At 44.7% G+C, this 11,132-nt stretch overlaps 2 pseudogenes; one reads left to right on the top strand and one right to left on the bottom strand.

Moving 5' to 3' along the window:
• Positions 1–356: 356 nt before the first annotated feature.
• On the top strand, positions 357–6,460 carry LOC146195253 (uncharacterized; annotated as a pseudogene).
• Positions 6,461–7,266: 806 nt separating this feature from the next.
• Positions 7,267–10,695, bottom strand: LOC146195252 (uncharacterized; annotated as a pseudogene).
• Between the last annotated feature and the right edge of the window lie 437 nt (positions 10,696–11,132).

Below are 11,132 nucleotides of genomic sequence, written 5' to 3'. Positions count from 1 at the left end.
TGTGGCATTCTGATTGACCGAGGCGGTATGCGCCCCTGCTATCTGCAATGCCAGACTTGAACGGCCGCAAGGTACGCCACGCGACAGGAGCGATGGTGTACCGTCCTAACTCGCACTTGCCGGAGAAAGTGTAGGATATAGATATTGCGCTTTTCCTTTCCTATGAACCAATCGACCATTTGCGGAAAAGCGAGCGCCACCTGCCGGGAAAGCCGGAAAGCTTCGCCGGCAGTTTTGGTTGGAAAGCGCGTCTCAAACCAACACGTGCAAGACAGTGTTCAGCAGTTCGCATGCGCGTGTTTCATTGTTTTAGTGTTGTTTCTTGGCCGGAAACGTGGACGTGCTGACGTAAGACGATGATCGAGGAGGACAACATTCCATTTCCTTTGTTGGAAACAGGGTGGAGCGAGGAATTTTCGCGCTGTAGTATAAACAACGACTATTCGTGGCGATACTTGCACTCCACTACATCTACTGTTCGCCAAGCTCATCGCGGCTGGTATTTCAAGGAGGAAGGCCATGTAAAGAACTTGAAGATAAATCTTGAAACTGCCGACAAAGAACTGGGTTTGGTGAGAGCGGCGTGCGCACCGTCTATGAAGTCAGGTGTCTATGTGACAACGGCATGGTTCATCATTACCACGGGCCGCATCGTTGGAGCACACTGTGAATGTGTTGCTGGGTGAGACTTTTTAATATATAGATATTTTTTTGTGTGTGTGTGTGTGTGTGCGCGTGCGTGCGTGCGTGTGTGTGTGCGTGTGCGTGTGCGTGTGCGTGTGCGTGTGCGTGTGTGTGTGTGTGTGTGTGTGTGTGTGTGTGTGTGTGTGTGTGTGTGTGTGTGTGTGTGTGTGTGTGTGTGTGTGTGTGTGTGTGTGTGTGTGTGTGTGTGTGTGTGTGTGTGTGTGTGTGTGTGTGTGTGTGTGTGTGTGTGTGTGTGTGTGTGTGTGTGGGGTGAAAAACACAAAATGAATGAATGAAATGAATGTTTTAGTGGATGTGGGCCTATGCGCGGGCAATAGAACAGTAATAAATCAGACGTTCATGTTTATACTTCGATAGGACTGTACTTTCCTCTGTCTACGCTCAACGCCTTGGGGCACAGTGCATACTTTACTGATTAGTAAATGACGCGCTGTACTATTTCAGCCACGGTTGGCCTAGGTACGGGAGAGCGTATCACGTACTAACGGGCCGTTTTCCTTGTGGCTTACTAGAATGCGCGGATACATGGGAGGCTGCGCTCTACCGTGCTGCCGCTGCTGAGATAGCGCACGGCTGTGTGCGCACGTACGTGCGGTTTTCACTGAATATGTACGTACATAGTCGGCAGAACATTTTAGGACCCAACGGCGCCGTTCTGATGGCTGGACGCGCATTACTGGCTTCATCAACGGGATCACATATTTCGCGTTATGCCATCGAGGCCCGTAGTTCGTAAAAATCTCGCAGTTGCTAGACGCGTGCTTAGCTTGGCTAGAAAACACAGATATTTCAAACATAGTAGCGCAGTAATGGAAACTTTTTTTTTTTGCTCTTTCAGACTCGGCGAACCTGCCAGCATGTAGCTGGCCTGCTTTTCAGCGCTGCTGCGAAGGCAGAGGATGCACCATCTTGCTCGGATATACTCTGCAAGTGGATAGTCCCTCCTGAAGGTATATCACCCACTTTAACTCACCTTGCTGCACACTAAAAGCCAGGTGTTTCAACAAGGTGCATACTTATAAAATACATAATGCATTCATGTTATGGTGTAGGTATATTTTACTGGCAGATGGGCAGCCAGACCAAAGAGTAGCTCAGCAGAATGTATTCTTGTTGGCATAATGTGGGGTTGAAGACCGGTTTAAGTTTCTTACCCTAGACAGAAGGGGGGGGGGGGCTCATTCCCATTCAAAAATCAATGGGTGACAGTATTGGATATCGAATCCCGGGCCATGTGTAAAAATTTGAATGCTCAAATCGTTAGACCATTGCTACGGTACACACTGTTTCGCAAGTTCATATGTTGTTCTGTGTCCTTCACAAAATGTACAGCCAAAAAGAGCCCTACACAGTTGGTCACATATCTGCTTACCCGGTCATGCCATTCATTTATTTATTCCACATTCACGCACTACAGCTGATAATAGTACACACAAAATACACTCAGTGTCTTATATGTTCAACAGCCATGCTTGTGCGAGTTAATTCGATTCCACAACTGATGTAGCCTATTCTTCGTTTACTTGCAGCAAAAAAGCCAGTCCAAAGGAAGCCTTTGGATGAAGTGAAATTCCAGAAATACTGCATCAATAAGCCTACCCGTGAGAAGCGGAGACGCGATTACAATCCCTGCTCCAGTACACCACTTCCTGGTGCCGAGGAGATTGAGTCACTCACAGAAAAACTTGCAGCCTCCTGTCCAGACCTGCAAGCACTTCGATATGTGTGCCGCACAAATCAAGGCAACAAAAAGGCACCATGCAAGAAAAAGCCTGTAGAAGACAGCGACGACCTCTGGAGTGAGCCTGCAACAACTGAGGTGTAGCAGTACATGCACAAACTTAATCCGCTCAGCCAAAAAGAGAGGGATCAGATTTGCAGTGAAACAGTCGGCCAAGCAGCCAACAAGAAGTGGCATGTAGCACGGGTTGGTCGGTTAACGGCATCACTCTTTAAAAGGATTTGCCGTTGTACCAAGCCCGACAGCTTGCTAAAAACAATACTGTACCCTTGTAACAGGGCCATGTCTGAATATATAATATAAATTGTTTATTTATTTCAAAAAATTACATACAAATACGAGCCTGCCCAAGCCAACAATGGGCTTGTGGGGCAGCGCTCGGCAGAATGGAGCAAGCCCAGGGGCGGCACAGTAAGTCAGTTGCACAAGACTCAAACTAAAAACTAAAGAAAGGCAGGAAGAAATGACGGGGAAGAAAAAAAAATAAAAAAAAAGAAAGAAATAAAGAAAAGAAACAAAATTACACATACAGATCAAAGATATAAGATTTTACTTCTTTCCGCGTGCTGGAAGATAAAACATTATCTGGCAGGTCGTTCAACACATCAGGTACATAGAAGGCACGGACACGTTTCCCGTATCTTGTCCGTACTCTTGGTAAGGAAAAGCGGTCGCGTGGACGTAATGTTCTGGCGGGAACATACGGGACGCAGAACTCATTGTTCCATATATAGGAAAGGATTACTGTTTCTTTGAATAATAGCCTGAACGAGGGCATGTGCGAGCATGAAAAAAGACCGGGATTGTTAGTAATGTGCACACCATACATCACCGCCCGAAATATGGATTTTAGTAAAGAATCAACTTGATTGCGCCAAAACACTGAACAGAAATAAAAAGAACAAATTCCATATCTCAGCACACTGTACGCCAATGCATGTGCTATTGTTTTCCTTACGTAAATTGGGCATAGTGCTTTAATAGAATACAGCAGGCAGGCTATTTTGCGCAGCCTTTCACAAACGTTAGCCAAGTGAGTGTTCCAGGACATGTTAGAATCGAAATGAACACCGAGATAATTGACACTTGAGAGGTATGGAATAGGAGAGCAAGAACAATTGTTACACAGAGGAGAATGAAGAAACACTGGAGTGATGACAGGAATAGATTCCAGCTGATCGTGAAAACATACTAATTTAGTTTTATTTTGGTTAATAGAAATTAAGTTATTACGGTACCAACTGATAACATTTGTAGTGTCAGTTTGTAATTCAGCCACGGCTTGATGGTAATTAGTATGACGAGATACTAAAAGCGTGTCATCTGCATATTGAAACACCCGACAGTGAAAAATTGCTTGACTGAGATCATTAACGTACAAGTTGAATAAAAGGGGAGCTAAAATCGACCCCTGGGGTACTCCAGCGCTCAACTGCCTAGGTTGGCTTTTAATATTTCCGAGAACTACTACTTGGATTCGACCGTGCAATTAATTCTCAAGGAAAGTTAGGAAAGGCCCTCGGAAGCCATAGCTATAAAGTTTACGAAGTAAAATTTTATGGTTTACGGAGTCAAAAGCTTTTGATACATCTAGAAATAATGCACAAGCGAATGCACTAATTTCAAGAGTACTGTTAAGGTAATCGGTTAATTCATCTAATGCTAATCTAGTGCCACGCCCACAAGTAAATCCGTACTGACTAGGCGACAGTATGTTGTGCGCATCAATAAAGCTCTGCATTACGTGAAAAATATGCTTTTCAAGTATAAGAGCAATGCACGAAAGTATCGAAATTGGCCTGTAGTTTGTGACAACATTGACCTGTCCGCTTTTGAAGAGAGGAACTACAAGCGCTTCCTTGAGGCCAGGTGGAATTTCTTGCGTGGTTATAATGTTATTTATAATTGCTAAAAGAACATTCTTCAGGGCCTCGAAATTTCTGCGAAGGACGTCTACAGACACACCATCTAATCCAACCGACTTGTGCTGTTTTAAGTTAAATAAAATATAGCATATATCATCCTCGGTACACTCAGGCAGGAAGGCAGACTCAACTACCGATTGTGGCATACAATAACTAGCCGTATTACCAGACAAACTTGCTGCAGTAGACGAGAAAAAGGAATTAAATTGGTCTGCTAACGTTATAGATGGTGGACCGAAATTCTTGGCAATAGTTTGGTATGCACCTTTCCGGGGACGACCCCTAATTCGTTAACCACGGACCAAGCCTTGGACGGGTTATTTCTAAATTCAGAAAATTTACCTTGGAAGTGCTGTCGCTTGGCACCCCTAAGCACAGCAGTGACTTTATTGCGAGCCATCTTATAAGCTTCACGAAGATACTGATTATTAGGTGAGCGACGACAACGCGCCCAGGCTAGTTCTTTTTCAGCTATAGCGGTTAGAGCATTTCCATTTATCCACGGGCATCCCGGCTTTCGTTGCTTTAAGACGACTACGTTTTTGCAAGAGTGCACTGTCTGCGTATAAACGGCAATAAAATATTTATAGAGGTGACTGGCAGGAACTTCTGCTAGGAAAGATTTCCAGTCGTAGCGTTGCAACAACGAGTCCAGCTTTCTTTTATCGACAACTTCTATCTGTGCTACTGGGTTGTTAGCGGCAGCATGCTGAGACGATAGAAAGCTACACCCAACATAGAAGTGATCGGATAGCTTTTGCTCAATAATAAACGGAAATACCTGGTCGTTTTCAGTGCGAACGTTGACGTGATCTATGCATGAAGACACAAGTGCTGTACCCAAAATTTCGACACGTGTGGGAAGGTTGATAATAGATTCTATCCCAACGTCAGCAAGCGTGTTCAAGTAATCAGCTACAATGTGTCGTTCTTTCTTCAGCGCGTCAATGTTAACATCACCTATAACGCACACGTGACCAGATGGAAAAGCAAGTAGACGCAATTCGTCCACAAACTTTCTGACACTTTGATTTGCCGGCCTATAAATAGCGAGCAATGTGATGGCAAAAGATTGTGTGTGAATACGAAGGGCTAGCGATTCAGCATTTGTGAAAATTATGTTTAGAGGACTTGAAATCCAACCATTTTTAATTAAAATGGCAATTCCACCGCCACGGCCGTCCTTGCGCGTCGAAAAATGATTGTGATAACCTTGGAGTTGAAAGAGACCAGTATGTTCCTGCCCAATATTAATTTCAGTTAAGACGAAAACATCAGCTATATCACGTACTGCACCAGCGTGGACACAAAATTCATTCCAGTGCTTGCGAATACTACGCACGTTTACATGAAAAACAGTGAATGTGCCTTCACCTGGTTTTAAAAGAACAGAAAAAGAAGGAAAGTCTCGAAATTGTTCGCACGAAGCCATGAAGCAATAGTATATGGTAGACAGCACGAAGCAGATGCCGTAGAGGCTTATGTAAAGCTGCTGCGTGCTGCAGATTTGAGTGTAGCGGTCCAAGAAACTGGCCTTCATGTTCATAGCCAGTACCCTTTCCTAGCTGCTTCACCTGACAGGATAGTCGTATTAGATGGAGAAGGCCTACTCGAGGTTAAGTGCCCCTTCTCCAAAAGAGGGATGACGTGTGACGACGCCTGCCAAGACAGAACCTTTTGCTGCAGGCTGACTGAAGAAGATGCGGTGCTGAAGCAGAACCATGCTTATTTTTACCAAATTCAAGGCCAGATTGCAATCACAGGCCATAGATGGTGTGACTTGGTCATTTGGACTGAGGGAAATGCACCAGCAGATCCTCCACACCTCCATGTAGAGAGGATAAATTTCAACGAAGAATTCTGGACAGAGGAAATGCTGCCGGGACTCCTGCACTTCTGCAAGCACGCACTTATACCAGAGATCCTGACAAGGAGAGTTAGAAGGCTTGGGGAGCTTTACACGGCCGGCACATATGTCTCGCACAGCAAGTTCAAAGAGGGGTTTTATGTGTGCACGTCCATTGAAGGACTGCGTATGAAAATAAAAAAGCTGGTGTAAGATGCCTATCATCACCTGCAGTCAATTTCATCCAGGGCAGAAGAATCTACCAGAAACTATAAGTTTTATCAGTCCTCAACTCTGAAAAATTGTAGCGATGCCTGTATTCTTTGCTATTTTATGTTTTTTATTTTTCACTACTGAATTCATGCTTTCATTTTTCGTGGTGTCTGCAATCGTGAAAGATACCTCATACTGGCATGATTGCTGGTATGAATGATGCTCATGTGTTGTTTCCCAACTGCCAGTTCATGTTATCTATTGCTAATCTGTGAACATATAGTTGCACAGTATTTATTTTGTTTCACTTTATATGAATCTGCTTGTGATGGATCATACTTTCCACATATTATGGTATCAAAGGAGATTTGCTCTATTGTAAATGAACCGGTCATTTGTATTCTGCTGAAAAGAGTGAAATAGCTTGCAAGTTTTTAAGGCCTTCTTTGCTCATGAGGGCCACGACCAGGATATGCCACTGTACAGTGTGCACCGAACTGATTATACAATAAAAAAAATGGCAATCTAACTCGAGCCACTGGCTTGCAAGACTGACACACTTCCATTTCAATACAACACTTTGACATTTACAGCTGTGTAAAGGTTGCACAGTTGTACTGAAAACACATGATACAATTGATTCAAAGTTGGGGCGAAGGCCCATTTACAAATGCAAGCAGCCATAGGGCACTAAACAATCAAACCTAGGCATAAGTGCTTTAATATAATCGCATGTAAGGATGCAAAATTTGCTTCAAAACACAAGAATTGTAGAAAAAACATAAAAAAAGATTCTAAACTGCTCTCTTTTTAGCAGACTACAAACCCTGCACATGTCACTCGACATCTTTAATCAGAGGCAACCGAAAGTTGCTCAAGAGGCAGCAAACTTCAAAAACTTGCTCAGCAATATCTATCATTGAGATTGGAAATGGCCTGTCCAATATATGAAAGCTTTTGACTCTTGAAATGGCTCGTTCCACATGCACCCTTGCAGAAGCAATGCGCCTCGTTTCGTCAACTGCTTTTGCTGTCATCTGATTTTGGTGCGGCTCACGAAATGGAGGCCGATAAACTGTAATGCCTGGTGGCAAGTAAGGGAAAGTGAAGCCTTTATCCACCATTATGGCATCACCTGTCTCCAGCTGGTCGAGAAGACCACTGTTTTCTAGTATGGATTTGTCCGAGCTTGAACCACCCCGGAGGCGAGACACATGTGTGATGTATCCATCCGGTGTCCAGCCAATCAGCACCTTGTAGGTGTTATAGTGCTTGTATGGAGAGAAAGTTTGGCGTTGCGCATTCATTGCTGAAGGCCGCTGAATTCTGACCTCTGTGGCATCAAGAATGACACGAGTGTCAGGAAAATCATAGAAGGACTTAGGTAGGTGTGGCCTTATGTCATCTAGAGTTGGGAAAGTTAAGTGCCGCAGCTCTCGCTTCAAAAAGTTTATCCATGTAGCAAAAGTGCGGCTGATTACACTTCAGACATGCAGAAATTGCGGGCCAATTCGCGGCCTTGCATGCCTGTTCTCAGCCGAACCAGCACCATAAAAAACTCATTAGCGAGATCGCTTTGCTTTTGATTCCCACGGGGATCATAATTCTGTTTCTTATCTGAGCCCCAATACACCATTTCTGTAGCACGCAGTGCAAAATACTCCAACAAGTTGTTGAACACGCCAGCATTGGGCAACCCAGTGTAGTACATACACTCTTTTGGCGTGTCAAGGGCACTCAAAGTGAGGAACCTTGACATAGCTGCGTCAAGTCGAATCTCAAGCTTTGCATTTCGTTTCTGCAGCCGAAGAAAGATCTTCTGGTAATTTCCTAGAGCTTGTTCGACCTCTGTGACCCTTCTCAGGGCTCAGGCTTGACAACAGCAGTCTGGCCAGGTGTGCTGCTTAATACCTGCAAGTAACACAGAAAAAAAAAGTGAATGTTGACCACTTTAGGACTCCCTCTGCAAGTATACTTTGACAACTAATGATTAGAAACAGAGCATTTATAATAAATACCTAGCTAAGGATAGGTTTTTCACTTCAGGAACAGACCAACTGCAACCAGTAGGCATAGCGTTCACATTATAGTATGAGAAAGAGCTAGAACAGCATTGCATTCTGCAAAGCGCTAAGCTGAGGATCAGTTTCTCACTTCAGAAGCGCCCTGGTTGCAGCAAGCAGCTGCAACGTTCAAATTATATCATGGGAAAAAGCTAGAAGTGCATTACGCTCTGCAAAGCGGGCACGAACTTACCATTTTCATGCTGGTGCAGCTCCAAGTCATCTTGATGTGTTGTGTCATTCTGCGCAGCACTTGTGCCCATGTCAGGATTCTCTGCAAGCAACATGATAGCTGTCTGAGGTAGAAAAACTGCTTATGCTACGCTCTCAGTGAGGGAACAGTATGACATCTCATTGCCCAGTGCGAGTTTGATGCTGCAGGAGCAGGCCAGCTGCAACAAGCTATCAAAGCATTGACATCATGGTATCGGCAAAGAGCATTAAGTGTGGAAAGCAAATGCATACTCACCATTTTCAGGCTGCTGCAGCTCCAATTTGTCCTCCTGATGTGTTTTGTCATTCTGTGTAGGACTTGTGTCCATGTCAGGATTCTCTGCAAGCAACATAATAGATGTCTGAGGTGAAAAAACTGCTTATGCTACACTCTCAGTAATAGAACAGTATGACGTCTCATTGCCCAGTGCGAGTTTGATGCTGCAGGAGCCAGATGCAACAAGCTATCAAAGCATTGACATCATGGTTTCGGCAAAGAGCATTAAGTCTGGAAAGCAAATGCATACTCACCATTTTCAGGCTGCTCCAGCCCCACTGAGTCCTCCTGATGTGTTGTGTCCCCTTGTGCAGTACCAGTGTCCATGTCATAATTCTCTGCAAGCGACATAACAGCTGACACACAGGATTTCAAAAGAATTAGTGAGGGCACTGCATGACATCTAACTGCCCTATGTGATTATGCTGCTGTAGAAGAAGCCAGGTGCAACATGGAATCACAAACATCAGGTCATGGTATAGGTGAAAGATTAGAAGAGCATTACAATCTGAAAAGTGCGTCTCACCATTGACAGGGTGCTGCAACTCCGGCATGTCATTAGGAGCAGCTGAACACCTCTGTGCTGCATGTACTGTCGTTTTAAGTTCCCCTGTAACCATTCCAAAGTAGTTATGCCATGAACCTACTGCTCAATGCAAGCAAGCAGGATGGGATATGTACAGCAGCCATATATTCCATGTCTCAAAAACACAGTGAAATCTAATATTTTCATTGAGGGCATTGCATTCAGCATTCGCAAATCGGAGTGACGGCTTTGCAAAGCATTTTGTAAATGCGGGAAGCATCGTTACTATCGACTGGGCAATAAATCTACACGGAGAAGTTACTCGTGCCCATACACTCAAGGCGCGGCTTTCTCCGCGCAGGCTCCTCAAACCATGCAACCATTGCCAGCCGCCCTACGGTAGCCACTGCAAATCACGACATGCGTTTGTTTCTCGGCTGATCTCACTAACGATAAAAGCGAACACTGAATATCAAACGTGATAGAAAATAAAAATCCCAGAGGTGCGATGCAGTGGACTCAGACGACGCACCGACGAGCACACTTGCGTCATTTGCGAAGGGCACGGTACTTGAAAAAAAAAAATGACGTTATTGCACACGCACATTCCCATTCATCATGTTTGAGTCCACCTGTCTTTAAAAGCTACATTGCGCCCGTCGAGCAGAAGCGACTGCTATAAATTCTCAAGGAAACGTGCGTTCGAGCGCCCTAGGAAGGTGCGACCGACTGTATACATACGTGCGCTCAATTTTGCATCAGCACTTTTCATACCTTAAAGAAATCAATAAAAAAGAAACTCTTACCTTTCTGTCGTTTCAACCATCTGCTATGTCGACGCACAGCAACATTGCCGGGACTCCTCAAGTACCCGAACACACTAGGCACAAAGTCTGGATGGCTCTCGAATTTCGAAGGCCGCCCTGCATTAAACGTGCTCTCTGATCGTACAAATCGCGACATAAGCGTTTAAAAGTGACGCACCTGTTACAAAGTGCGCGCTCCAGATCCTAGAATGTTCGTTCGGTACCCACGATGAGCCGTCTTCATTCTTTCTTCGTACAGCCGCTATCCACGCAGCTCTCTTTTCGGCACGCAACCTCGCGGACGGGAACCTGAAGAAGTTCGTGTTTCCTCTGCCAGTAAAATAATTTGTGCAGCCGTAGGCTAAGCAGTGGGCTGGCATTATAGTGCACACGGAAAAGCACACCAAAGAACTCGCCTCACCATCCACTCAATAGCTCGCGACGCGCGGACGGCTCGTGTTTTCCAACCAAAACCAAACCGCCTATAGAGGGCGCTGGCTGTACCTTTGCTGCGCACGCGCAGACGTTTTTCCGCAAATGGTCCATTATAATTATGTGTAGCACTGCAACGAATGCCGAGAATCAGGCTAACGATGGGAGGCAAATTATAGGATATGAAGGGCAGGATTTCGCCATTCTCCTCTTAAGAGACAACAAAGAGACCCTGTAATTTTTTCTTGTATATGTAGGTAATTTTGCTCTTCTGTACTTTGTATATTTTCCTTGCCTATAGAATGTGTGGTTGTAATTCACTGACCCTTATTTAAATACGCTGAATCCTTTTCCAGGCTTATCACGAGGGTTCACCAATGTCCCG

The sequence above is a fragment of the Amblyomma maculatum genome, chromosome 3 (genome assembly GCF_055883805.1).
Source record: "Amblyomma maculatum isolate TAMU_Amacu chromosome 3, ASM5588380v1, whole genome shotgun sequence".
Lineage (NCBI taxonomy): Eukaryota > Metazoa > Arthropoda > Arachnida > Ixodida > Ixodidae > Amblyomma > Amblyomma maculatum.
This window is presented reverse-complemented; position numbering and strand designations above follow the sequence as displayed.